A 14649-nucleotide genomic window follows, 5' to 3' on the forward strand; every position below is an offset into this window, starting at 1 on the left:
TTGGTCAGACACTAGACATAACACAGCTGTGCTCCTCGACTCTGCTGATGTCATCCTATCCCTAACTAGCTCTGGCCACCCACTTGCTCAAAAACCTCCAGGATTCTTCTAGAGTCCTCAGTCTTTTCTGATACTCACACAATTTATGGGATACCCAAAACATGATGGATGTTACAAAAGCTATGGTAGAATTATAGAAATATAGTTACCATAAGATCTACAAAATGAAGGAAAAGGCAAAAGGATGGTTTTAAAAGATGGAGTGAAAGAGGTGAGAAATCCCAGAGCATAGGAATAAGATTATTGTAATAACCACAGCCTACACATTTGCATTCTACAAAGCACTTTCATAGGCTGAGGGTGTAAACAGATTTCAAAAAGCTTTGCTTAAACTCATTAGGCCTGGGAGGACTGTTAGAATATCCCCATCATGTAATCATCTGTTTTACAGCCCAGAGAGATCAGGTAACTACTCACCATAGAGAAGCTCCTCGAGAGACTAAGCCTGGATATAAATGTTGGCCTTCTCACTCCAAATCTTCTTCCTGCATTCCCACAGCAGGCTCAGCGAGGCATCATGGGACAGAAGAGTAAATGGGAAAGGTAGGTGGAACCAATAGTGGGTGGAGAGCTGACTCCTAGGTGGATACCACTGGAGCACTGAGGTAGGGAGGCACATTGGACAGGAGCTGAAGCCCAGGGGGTTGATCACCAGGGACTCATCAGGGAGCCATTTGTCAAATAGGGTTTGGATTGAGGAATTCAGCATTGTTCAGTTGGCCCTCCATGCCTGTTGCCTGAGCACTGAGTTCACCTATGACCCTCCCTGGGTAATATCAGGCCCCTGGGACCTGGTCACCATCAAATCCAGACTTCTCCCTGGACCGCTCTGTTGGGCTCAGGAACTGCAATGCTGTCAATGGTTCACTGGAGATGTCCACAGGGTGACTCACAGACCCTATGACTCAACACCACGTCCAAAATGGAAGTCAACTTCCCCCAACCCCCGTGGGTGCCACCACCTTCTCCTTTGTCAGTGGGGGTCCCTGCTGGAGAATGACACCTTTATGCAACCCAAGTCATAAGGGTGGTGCCCTGATCCTTATAAGAAGAGATATCAAAGAGTTTCTCTCTCTCTCTCTCTCTCTATCTCTGTATTCTTGCACCGAGGAAAGACCATGTGAGGTCACAGTGAGACAGCACCCACCCACAAGCCAGGAAGAGAGCTGTGACCAAAAGCTAACCATGCTGGCACCTTAATCTCAGACTTCCAGCCTCCAGAACTGTGAGAAAAAAAGTTTCTGTTGTTTGTGCCACCTAGTCTGTGGTCTTTTGTTATGGCAGCCTGAGCCTACTGAGACACTTGGGTTATGAACATCTTCCATTCCCACGTTCATGGTGGTGTCTCTTACATGATTATTTTTATAAGATAATCGTACAAGAAATCTTCTATTCAAAAGTAGTCAAACATATCAACCTTCTCTTTTATGGTTTGTTTTTTCAATCTTGTTTAAAAATGCTTTCCTATGTGATGTCCTGTGAATCGTCTCCCCTGTTTTCTTTCGAAAGATATTGCACTGCTGGCTTTTTATATTCAGGTGTTTAATCCGTCCAAAATGTATTTTGCATACATGACACAGAGGAGCACTTCTTCTCCAAGCCCAGCAGTTCTGCCCATTACAGAGAGCTCCATGTGGGTGATCCTGGCAGCCTCTCTCCAGCCTCTTTCCTTCACCCCAGGGAAGTTGAAGGGCTCCTTGGGTTGGCAAACCTGAGAGACAACCTTGGTTCAGCAACTTATTTTTGGCTCCCATGAGCTAGTTCCCTGCACACTCTGTGCTCCTACTGGATGGACCCATCCCTTATAGAAAGGAGGCCCTGCCCTGTCTGAGTTTCCTGGGACTGGATGGGAGATCTGGCCATTTCTCAGGGGCAGTTAGCAGAACTCGTCACTATGCCAACCCCCGTTCTCCATCTCAGCCCCATCAACAATAGAGGTGAAGTTGTAGACTTCTACAACACCTTGGTCCTAGAGTTTATGTTTCCATGTGTTCAGAAGCCAGGGGAGAAAAGGGTGCTGTGTAATCTGTCCCCTCAAAGATCCGAACAGGAAGGGGTGTGGTGGTAACATGTCCATCTAACTTCATCAAGAGGAGATCATTCTTACCCCTCTGGTCTGAAACTGTAACCATCCAACGGGTTCACCTTGCCTGCTGCCCAGACAAAGCCGATTTATTAAGACAGGGGAAGTGCAATGGAGAAAGAATAATTCACTCAGAGCCGGCTATGTGGGAGACCAGAGTTTTACTGTTACTTAAATCAGTCTCCAAAACATGGAAGGATCAGAGTTTTTATAGATAATTTGGCAGGTAGGGGCTGGGAAGTGAGTTTTTCTACCTGTTTTCTGTTCCTGGGTGGGATGGCAGAACTGGTTGAGCCAGATGACTGGTCTGGGTTGTGTCAGCTGATCCACCCAGCGTAGGGTCTGCAGAATATCTCAGGCACTGATCTTAGGCTTTACAATAGTGATGTTATCCACAGGAAGCAATCTGGGGAAGGTTCAGACTCTTGGAGCCAGAGGCTACATGACCCTTAAACTGTAATTTCTAATCTTGTAGCTAATGTGTTAGTTCTGCCAAGGCAGACTGGTCCCCAGGCAAGAAGGAAATCTTTTCCGGGAAAGGATTATTATCAATCTTGTTTCAGAGTCAAACCATCAACTGAATTCCTTCCCAAAGTTAGTTCAGCATACACCCAGGAATGAACAAGGACAGCTTAAAGGTTAGAAGCAAGATGGAGTCGGTTAGGTCTGATTTCTTTCACTGTCATAATTTCCTGAGTTATAATTTTGCAAAGGCAGTTTCCCAGATGCAGGTAGATTTGTGTCTGGTGCTATCTTTGGTGCCGGAGGTCTATTTTTCTCCCATATTTCAATCACTGGAGCTTCTGTCTCAGCGTGTAGTAAGGCACATCCCGATCTTTCCTTTTTCTTTCCCTTTAAAATACTCTTGACTCTTCCCAAGTTTTTATTCTTTCATGCAAGTTTCAGAATAGGTTTGTTAAATTTTATGAAAATTTTTATTGAGGTTTTTATGGAAATTGCATTGACTTTATAGATTAATTTGGGAAGGATTGGCAATTTCTATGACATTATATCTTTTTTCTCCATTTAGATTTGCTTTCATTTTCTTTTACCAACCAAAGTTTGTCATCTCTGTGAACACCTTGTACTTCTCTTGTGGGGTTTATTTTCAGTAGCTTGTACTTGTTTTCCAATTGTAAATGGTATTTTTAAAGTAATATTTTTTGTTATTGGTTGTTGTGGAACTACAGGCATGTTGCCAGTTTTGGGGTTTTGCACCTCATAACCAGAAGCTGTGCAGGACTCTATTATTTGTACTGAGTTGATCTCTGTTCTCTTGGGTCTTGTGTGCTGTCAGTCATAACAGCTACGAATAATGATGGTTTCGTGTCTTCCTTTTAAACCCTTGTAACGTTTATTTCTGTTTTTCTTGTCTTACTGTGCTGGTCAGGACCTCCAGCACAAAGCTGAATACAAATGCACCTCCTTTTCTTGTTTCTGATTTTGAAGGGAACTGCTGCTGGCATGTTTCTGTAAAATGTAATATTTACCACATGTGTTCTGATAAATATATTTGATCACTGTGGCTTTCATGAACCACAGCAAAAACAAAAAACAAAAAACAAAAAAAACAAAGAAAAACAAAAAAAAAAAAAAAACAAAGCAAAACAACCTTTTGACTCTGTGACCAGTGCCCATGTACATGTGTAAACAGATGTACACCTGAAACAGACACTACCCCAGATGTTACTTATCCTGCCTGCATGACACTTGCTCTGGCAGTTTCTATTCTATTCTATTATTCTATTCTATTCTATTCTATTCTATTCTATTCTTTCTCTTACATGCAATATGCTAAATTCTATTATTTTTATATCAAAAATGATTACAACTCTAAAATGCATAGCAACTCATAACCTGAAAATAATGACAATAGAAACACTAGCATTGCTTTAGCAGGTTAGGAAGATGAGGAGATTTCTTCCACTTGTAGGAAATTTATTTCCTATTGTTTTAAATCACATATTGGCTTATTGCGAAGCATGAGAGGAAGAGGCGGGTTAAGGATGACTCCGGGGACCTGGTCTTGGGTCTCTGGAAAGGTGGCATCGTCCTCTCCTGAGATGGGCACTAGGAGGGAGATGCCAGGCATGCGAAGTGTCCATCAGCCCTCCAGGTGGAGGTGGGAGTGGGCAGTTGTGTGCAGGAGCCTTGCATGAGGGGAGAGGCCCAGGCTGGACACAGGCCCTGTTCTGTCACTTCCTGTGACTTTCATTGTTTTAATCACACTTGTGTTTTCTTGCAGGGCCCCAAGCTCATGCAGGCTCCGACCCTCTTGTGTGCTTTACCCACTCTTGGGAGAATGGGTCCTCACATAGCTCAGGAAGGTTAAGTGGAGACTCATCTTCATCATGGGTTTGGATTCCCTTGTGAGACTCCACGGACATATGGGGAGGGCTCCTCCAGAGAGGGTTTGGATTTGCTGCTGTCAAAGGGAGGCACCCCTGGACCACATTGATAATGTGAGCCCAAACTGCAGACCTGCACGAGGCACAGCTCCAAGCTGTTTGTTATTGGGGCAGATTTTTATTTTTTCATCCTGAACCCAGGTAGCGGTGTCTGCACTTCCTCATCTCTCCGCATACATGTAGGTGGCGCCTACAGCATCTCTAAGGCTGCCACAACTGAGGCTGCACTTTTAGTCAGGTGCCTTGCCTCTGGCTCACCAGTTGCCTGGATTCATTTGCTGTTGACACTTGGTGTTAAAGCTCAAGCTGTTGTTTACAAACACACCTGCCCACTTCATCTGCCCACTTGACCTGCACACTTCACCTCCTCACTTCACCTGCCTATCTCACCTGTACATCTCACCTACCCACCTCACCTGACCACTTTACCTGCCCAAATCACCTCCCCATCTCCCCTGTACATCTCACCTGTCTACCTCACCTGCTCATTTCACCGGCATACTTCAGCTCCCCACCTCACCTGCCCACCTCACCTGCTTACTTCACCTGCCCACCTCACCTGCCTACTTCACCTTGGAGCAGCAGCCTTAGCTCAGGGCTCCTCATATTTGCTTTCAAGTCTCTCTTTATGTTTGAGACCAGAGGATGTCCTTTCCTCCTTGGGTGCTCATATATGCACCTAAAATAGACTTTTGCTATCTTTCATCCAGCATATCTGGGGATAAGTTTGAGGTCTTTGGTCTGCCATCTTGCCAGAACCACAAGTCCTCCAGATTAATCTGTAACACAAATATGACTGCATCATTCCCCTGCTTAAACTTTTCTGGATTTACCCCTTCCCCTCAGGATAAGGTTGTTACCACTTTTTGGCCACATGACTTGTGCTGCTCCCGACGCTGGACAGCTGTGGATTTGAATCTGGACCCTGCTGCTGGCTCCTTGGCCTCAAATTTTCCCCTGTCTCTGAGCTGCGTTCACAGAGAATCTCTCCCAATGTCTTTTAGAATGATGCATAGCATTCTGGACCCAGTGTTTTAATAGATGCCAGTCATGGGTGTAAGAAAGCACACATTCAGAAACTGAATGTTCAAATTGAATAATGAAATATCAATAAGCTTATGAACAATAAATATTTTCTACTGTAGAATTCAAGGACTCATGTTTTTGTCATGTGCTTTTCTTCATTCACGGCATATTTTAGTTGCTTTTCTCATGGGACTAGTATGAGCCCAGCCACCTCACAGCCAATGTCACTATATGATGTGGATGTGTGTGTCCATAGCAATAGTGAGGGTTCTAAAGCTGTCCCATGAGATCGCCTCCCTCTGCTCATCCAAACACTGACCTAGGGACTGCTGTGAAGGGGTTTGACAGCCATCATTAAGGTGACTCATCAGCTCACCTTAAAACAGGGAGATGCCCTGGATTATCTGGGTGGGCTCAGTGAAACCACACAAGCCCCTAAAAACAGAAGAGCAGTTCACAGAGATGTGGCAGAAGAGCTACCAGAGAAAGCTGAAGTGTGAGAGGGATTTGACCTCCTGCTGCTGGAGGGGCTACATGGAAGGCCCGAGAAGGTGTTTTTCCCGAGAAGGGATTCCCCAACGACAGCCAGCAAGGAAATGAGACCTCAGGGAAGTGGAAACTGCAGGGTACTACATTTGACTGACAACCTGAGGGACCTTGGACACGGTATCTTGCCCAGAGCCTCCAGAAGGTTGCAGCCTAGCCCAGCAGACACCTTGATTTTAGCCCATGGCCCTGCTGAGCCCCCCTGTGCCTGGACTTCTGACCCATGGAATAAGACAGAAGTGGGTGCTAGTACAAGCCATTAAGGGAGTGGCACTTTGTTAGAGCAGCAATAAGAAAACTAGGACATATATGGGCATGCTGGAATGATCTCTCGTTTGTTTTTTGTTTGTTTGTTTGTTTGTTTTGAGATGGAGTCTCATTCTGTCACCCAGTCTGGAGTGCAGTGGCATGATCTCAGCTGACAGCAACCTCTGCCTCCAGGGATCAAGCAGTTCTTCTGCCTCAGCCTCCCAAGTAGCTGGGATTATAGGTGCACACCACCACACCTGGCTAATTTTTGTATTTTTAGTAGAGACAGGGTTTCACCACATTGGCCAGGCTGCTCTCGAGCTCCTGACCTCATGATCCATCCACCTTGGCCTTACAAAGTGCTGGGATTACAGGCATGAGCCACCGTGCCCGGCCTGGAATTATCTCTTATAAGTTATGTGTTGTACATCATATGCTGCTAGTGGAATGTGTATTCTATAGGATATAGCATTTATCATACACCAAATGATTTGCACACACATACATTTGTGCTGCTCAGATGCTATCTCAGCCATCTGCTTCCCTTCTCCTTCTTTCCTATCATCTTGGTTTGGTGGAGGGAGGTGGGATGTGCAGTGAGGAAGCACAGCTGCAGGGTACACCTTGGGTTCATGTGTGGTGCATAAGATAACTTCATCCACAAAACCTTTTCGAATAACACAAACAAACAGATGACAACGAGAAGACGATCGAGTGTATAGGTTTCCCTCCTGCCTTTTTTTGTGAGATGGTTTGCAGGCGTTGGGTTAGGAAATTAAATGCTGCACGTCTTTTGCCTGCTGAGTTGTAGGGAGAAAACCTCATTTACTACAAGACTAAGAATTAATTAGAGGTTCGCCATTAGATATTAAACCACTAACAAATTAAATGTAAACGATGAGGTCTATTATTAATAAAGAGGAATCCAGGATAGTATAAAATAAGTGGTTATATTAGAATTCTTTTTTTTTTTTCCCTGAAAGATCCCCGCTTTCCAACAGCACTAGAATGTTGGTCGCACATTCCGTAAACAAGCTGCTTTTCACTCCTAGGACCGTGACATTGGTGCCTCTCCTGCCGCCAAGGGCGTGCTCTGATTTCTTCCTTAGCTTGGCCAGCTCCTCTGCATCCTGTAAGATTCTGTCCAGATTCCCCCTCCTCCAGGAAGTCTGTTCTACTTGCTCTTGTGGCACTGAGACTTCTCCTGCAATGGTGCCATGGTCTCCTCTGCCTCCTCCCCTACACCAGCGGCTGCTGGAGGCAGGGACAATTGTACATGTTTACAACACACCTTTATCTTATCGATCTGAATCTCTCCAGAGCCTGATGCTGGGAAGCGGCGCGTAGCCTGAACGACCAGCCCTCTCACTGCACACTAATGACATGAATATGTAATTGATTGTCTCAACCAGGCCTGTGGAGAGTGAAGAGGGTGCATGAGTAACCCCAGTGGGACTGCAGGCCTGCCCTGAGACCACCCCGCTGGCTGGCAGGAATCAGGTCTTGGATGGAGGTCAACTGGTCATTTTAGCCATTTCGTAAAGACAACAATGGGATATTCATCGATCATGGTTATACCTTTGGTAAAACTTTCCGCACTCATCGGATTGGAAATACACAGTGCTGGCTGACGGAGTAGGAGCATCGCCATCTTGGGCAAGCCCCTCATTCTAAAGTTCACCTTTAGTAAAAAACCTGCCTGACTCCAAAGGGCATCAGCCTAATGGCTAAGGTTAGCAGGACCATAAACCACAAATGACATCTCCAGCCAGAAACATTCCAAACTCCTCCCCGACGAGACACATGCTAGCTCCAAAATAAACCCCCCTCCGGGCAGGAAAGATGTAGCCCCAAAATAACCTCCCCTCCTCCCAGAGAGATTCCAACCCCGCCATAAACTTCACACACGTAAACATTCACAGCTTGTGATAAGCCTCCTCACCCTAAAACCAATATATACTCTTAGTCCGTAAGAGAAAGCACTCCTGACCGCAATGGGCCAGGAGCGCCTGTCAGGTTTTACTTAAAGAAAACCTGTCTTTAACTGTGTTTTTTTCCTCTGTCTTTTACCCTTACATCAGCATGTTGTTGGTTCAAATTTGCCGCGATCCACTGGCTGCCCACAGCTCAGCATCCTGTCAATCCGTAGACCACAGGTTGGTGGATCAGCGCTCATGGGCCAAATCCATTCATCATCTGGCCCTCCCGCCCATTTTTGTAAATAAAGTTTTGTTGGAACACAGCCCTGTTCACTGGTTTACATACCATCTACACTGCTTTCAAACCACTGTGGTAGTGAGGTTGTGGCAGGGAAATAAATCTTGGGACCCCAACATCACTAAGCTAAAGGGAAAAGTCAAGCTGGGAACTGCTCAGGACAAACCTGCTTCCCATTCTGTTCAAAGTCATCCCTCTGCTCACTGCGATAAATGCGTATTTGATTGTCTCTTTTGGAAAGACTAATTAGAATCAGAACAATGCAACCATTTGTCTCTTATCTACTTGTGACCTGGAAGCCCCCTCCCTCATTTAGAGCTGTCCTGCCTTTCTGGACCTGACCAATGTTCTTCTTAGGTATATTGATTGATATCTCATGTCTCCCTAAAATGTATAAAATCAAACTGTGCCTCAGTCACCTTGGGCACATGTCGCCAGGACCTCCTGAGGCTGTGTCATGAGTGTCTGTCCTTAACTTTGGCAAAATAAACTTCCTAAATTGACTGAGGCCTGTCTCAGATATTTGGGGTTCACAAGGTTTTGTGACAGGGACCTGCGTGGTGACAAAAACAGACAATATTTCCTAAGTGGCCCTTTACAGGAAGAGGTTGCAGACTCTGTTATAGATGCCACAAACTTCTGGAAGCACAAAAACAGTTGTTTTTCTATATTTCTAGCCTAGAACAGCTGAGCCCACTGTGGTCAGATGCCAGCAAAAGGCCCTGTGCTTAGCAACCACAGTAGGTACTGATTAGATACAACAGCCTAAGCAAATCACCTGCTCATCCCTGCCTCAGTTTCCTCATCTGTCAAACACAGATAACGCCACCTTCCCTGTCTGTCCTAGAACCTGCTGTGGCGGTCAGATGAGATGATGCAGTAAACGCACTGTGTGCCCTGTGACATGCTCCACAAACGCACCGCCTGCTGTCCCAGAGCGTTGCAGCACCGGTCAGAGTGGGCCCCAGGGAGGGGGTGTGCGTGCCTCCCAGAGAGTTCAGTCCAAATGGGGAACCCCAGAACTACACTTAAGAGCCCTGGATCCCAACCGCAGAGACTGAAATGGAAGTTTTCAGAAATCCTTTGTTCAAGCAGTGAGTTTGAATTTCCCAGTGGCTGAAATTCCCTGCGGGAAACGGGGCTAATTGTGAAATGGCTTTGGAGTTAGATGTGCAGTTATTCTCAAAGAATGAGGCGGGATTTGCATTTGAAATGCATGGTGCTGACTGTGATTGGGAAAGCTTGGAGGGGTTGGTTTTAAGACTTCTAGGCTCTTAGTGCAGTCTCCAGTAATTTTCCATCTCTGAGATCCTCGTCACCCACTGGGGCCCTGGAGAAACTGTCTGGCAGCCCCCAACTTGCTGGCGGGTCTAAAGAGAATTCTTGATCCAGAGATGGGAAAAAGCAAGCCAGACCAAAAATAAAGATGCTTTGCGATGCGCACACGAGCATTTGTGAAGAATTCCAAGTCTTTTGAGGGGAAAAATTAATTTATAAATGAAGAAAAAGATGTCCAGCCACCAGAAGTTTCTTTCTCCCTCCGTCTCCAGCCATATTTGCATAGAAAGTAAGCTCCCCAGTAATGCTTTAAGAGGAGTACAGATTAACATGGGATTTGCATACTTTTTGTGCATTCCATTTCCAGAGATGTTTAAATGAATTGCTTGATTAAGCCTTAGTCAATTTATTTTTTAATTTATTAGAATTTTGTTAAGTCACTAAATGTTTTCAAGGTGGAGAAGAACATCTAAACTTGGAATGGAATAGACTCTGGAGGAGGCATCTCGTCTGTCTATCCCTAGCCCGTCAGCCTCCCTTGCAGAAGGAAATGTATTTTATTTATTTGTGTTTTAAAAGTTGCATTTTAGGTTCAGGGATACAGACTTTTTGGGGTACAGATTGTTTTGTCATTGGGGTAATAAGCATGGTACCAGATAGGTAGATTTTAGCTCCTCACCCTCCTCCTGCCCTCCACCTACAAGTAGGCCCCAGTGTCTGTTATTCTGTAGGTGTCTTGAAACTATGTATGACCACACTTGATCTCTTGATGGCCGGCCCGGAGTGCAGCAGAGTGAACTGGCTGTGTACCAATTCCAGGGTTCCCTGCATGAGTTTGAATCCACTTTCTGACATCGTGACCTTCACATTAACCCACTTTCCTATGCTTCAGTTTCCTCCTTCATACAACATGACAGAATGCGCTCACCTTGCAAACTGTTGTGAGGAACAAGTGGGAAGATCCAGGTAAAAAGGCTAAACAGAAGCATCCATCATGTGCGGGGCACTGTGCTGACCTCATCTTTATTCCACTTAACATCCCTCACCTGCCCGTGATGGAGGAGACTGGAGGCGGGAGGACGTGGGCTATGGATCCCTGCAACCCCAAAGCCTGGCACACAGGAGGCCCTCAATGAACCCAGTGATGTCAAAGTGTGCAAGTACCACATAGGTTCTTGCCTACAGTGACTCAGAACCTTGGTGTCGAGGTCACATTTAATCTAAGTCTCGGCTGGGCGAGGTGGCTTAGGCCTATAATCCCAGCACCTTGGGAGGCTGAGGCAGGCAGATCACCTGATGTCAGAAGTTCAAGACCAGCCTGGTCAACATGGTGAAACCCTGTCTTTACTAAAAATACAAAATTTAGCTGGGCAGGGTGGTGGGTTCCTGTAATCCCAGCTACTCAGGAGGCTGAGGCAAGAAAATCACTTGAACCCAGGAGGCAGAGGTTGCAGTGAGCCAAGATCATGCACTGCACTCCAGCCTGGGCAACAAGAGCAAAACTCTGTCTCAAAAATAAATAAATAAATAAATAAATAATAAAAAAATAACCCAAGTCTCCTCGGGACCAAAGCTGGCTCAGAGGGACTGGTGGCTTCCCATAAAGCCAAGTGGCATTAATTTTATTTATCCATTTTTTTAATTGACAAATACAAATTGTACATACTTACGGTGCACAACATGATGTGTTGAGATATGTACGTCTTGTGGAACAGCTCAGGCGAGCTAATTAACATATGCATTACCTCTGTGAAAGCTGCCGAATCAAAGTGGAGTCACTTGTGTTAAAAACCCTGACAAATGGAACTAGGGAAGGCCAGGAGGGGAGGTTCTTATGCATGGATGCCTGCAGACAAAGCCATCACAAAAGACTCTGCAAACACCACAACCTTGCACAAAGATCGTCACTACCTTACACACAAAAATATTTCTGCACAGACATCTGCCCAGCAACTGCCTGTCCCACCCTGGACTGGCATCACTCATGTTACTGATCCTTGTACACAGGGATAATTATCTCAAAGCAATTACGCGATCCTCTTCATTTTTTCCCTGAAAAATCTTTGTCTTCCTGTTTCTCCCTGAATACATATGTAGTTTGCTATGGCACATATACTCCCATTGCGATACTGACTCCTGAGTAAATGTCATTTTCCTTTAGAGAGCCTTTCTGGGTTATTTAGGTTGGCGTCTCCTGCACTTATTCCTTTGTGAGTACACTCAGAGTCTACTCTCTTAGCAATTTTCAAGTCTACAGTGCAGTGTTATTAACTACAGTCACCAGGTTGTTAGGTAAGTCCCCTGATCTTATTCTTCCTGTCTAACAGAACTTTTGTATCCTTTGACCAATGTCTCTCTGACACAGTCCCTCCTTAAACTCTAATACCAAGCGGCATTAACTCCTAACCCCTGATAGCCTGGAATGGGCTTCGACATCATAAATCGGATGCTCCTTGGGCCTGTTTCCTTTAATCAAGAAAGACTGTGTTCAGTGCTGTCCATGGTAGGGTCTGGAGCATTTGCTGACAGTGAGGCTGTGGGCTCCTTGACGAGGACTTGGCCTTTCTTATCTTTTGTTTGAGTGGTTTTTCATGCCCTTAGAATCTGTCCAGCAGTGGGGCTGGGCACACATCACATGCTTGCAATGTGGTTATTAAACGGGGTTCAACTTCATCAGCAGGAAGGAGAAGATGGTTTGGGTGTGGGATAGTGGAGAGCTGGAGATGGGAACTCCCCTGGTCAGTGCAGAGCTAGAGGCTGACCTGGAGCTCCCATCCATTCCTGCTACCTGCCACGGTGCCAAGACGAGGCCAGCAAGGCGTGGAGAGTGTGCGCCGGGCAGTCCCTGCCCTCCCAGCTGCTGTGCCCACACTGGTGCCCATCCACAGGCCTCCCTCCAGCTCTCCAGCCCCTTTCTCCTTCCCAGTCTTTCACCAACCAGTGATGAGGTTCCTGTGGATTCCAGCCTTGGGGCTCTACTTTTCTCATGTAACACAACACCCCGAAACCCCACCCAACCCCAGGTTTCAGTTATACCGGTGTAGCCAGAAATGAAAATCCCTCCAGATGAGAACAAGCAAAGGCAATTTACTCAGAACTTGCTGTAACAAGGGAGTTAGCCACCACTGCTTGCCCTGGCAGAAACTCAAAAACAGGCAGGGGAGTGGGAAGCCTCAGAGTGGAGAAAGGGAAGCCCTGGGTGAGGCCCAACGGAGGCTGTTGACCTGGAGAGCTGGAGGTGGCCAAGAAACAGGGGAGGGGGCATACTGGGAGTTAGAATATGAGTTGAAAATGGGGACAAAAATTAGGGAAGCCATTAGTTACTTCTCAAATGCTGGCCACGTGGGACTTGTTTCTGCATTGGTGGTCAGAGCTGTGTCTCTGTATGGCCTGTCCGTTGTTCATTTGTGTAGTCAGTCTTTCTGCTCGTGTATGTAGACGTCTACGCTGCCTGGCCACTCAAGATCCTGCCAGGTCCCCATTGCCTCCCCTCAGCTTCACGTGGATGGCCTGCAGAGGTCTTACAGCCAACATCTTCTGCCATCTTTTCTAACCTTACTGCCATGATCTGAATGTGTGTGTCCCCTCCTAATTCCTATGCTAAAATCCACATCTCTAAGATGATGGTATTAGGAGGTGGGGACTTCGGGAGGTGATTAGGTCATGAAGGTGGCACTCTTGTGAATGGGATTAGTCCTTTTTCAAAAGGGGCCTCAAGCCTTTTGTCTATTTAAAAATTTTTTGTGATTTTGCTATTGAGTTGTTTGAGTTCCTTATAGATTCTGGATATGAGCCCCTTGTCAGATGCATGGTTTGCAAATACTTTCTACCATTTTATAGGGTTTTCTCTTCACTTTATTGTTTTCTTTGCTGTGGGACAGATTTTTACTTTATAGTAATTCCATTTGTTTATGTTTGCTTTTGTTGCCTGTGCTTTGTAGTTCTTACTAAACAAACAAACGAAAACCGTATCCTTGCACAGGCTAACATCGTGGTGCTTTTCCCCAATGTTTTCTTTTAGCAGTTTCCCAGGGTCTGACATTTAAGCCTTTAATTGATTTAGAATTGACTTGTGTATATGGTGAGAGATAGGGGTCTGGAAGACATATGAATGGACAGCAAATATATGAAAAAATGCTCGACATCACTAATCATCACATGAATGCAAATCAACATCACAATGAAATATCACTTCACCCCAGTTAGAATGGCAATTATCAAAAAGACAAAAAAAAAATCACTAACGCTGGCAAGGATGTGGAAAAAAGGGAACTCTTTTACCTTGGTGGAGGGAATGTAAATCAGAACATTCACTATGAAAAACAGTGTGGAGGTTTGGAGGTTCCTCTAAAAATTAAAAATAGAACTACCATATGATCCAGCAATCCCATTACTGGGAATATATCCAAAGGAAATGGGCTAAGTATGTCAAAGAGAACATCTGCCCAACCATGTTTATTGTGGCATTATTCACAATGGCCAAGATATGGAATCAATTTAAATGCCAATCTAATGATGAATGGATAAAGAAAATGTGGTATACAGAAAATAGAATACTATGTAGCCATAAAACAGAATGAAATCCTGTCACTTGTGGCAACAGGGATGAATGTGGAGAAAATTATGTTAAGTGAAATAAGCCAGGAACAGAAAGACAAACACTGCATAATCTCACTCATACATGGAATCTAGAAAAGTTGATTTTATAGAAACAGAGAGTAGGGCTGGGCACAGTGACTCACGCCTGTAATTCCAGCACTTTGGGAGGCCGAGGCGGGTGGA

This window comes from Macaca thibetana, chromosome 1 (assembly GCF_024542745.1).
Source record: "Macaca thibetana thibetana isolate TM-01 chromosome 1, ASM2454274v1, whole genome shotgun sequence".
NCBI classification, from domain to species: Eukaryota; Metazoa; Chordata; class Mammalia; order Primates; family Cercopithecidae; genus Macaca; species Macaca thibetana.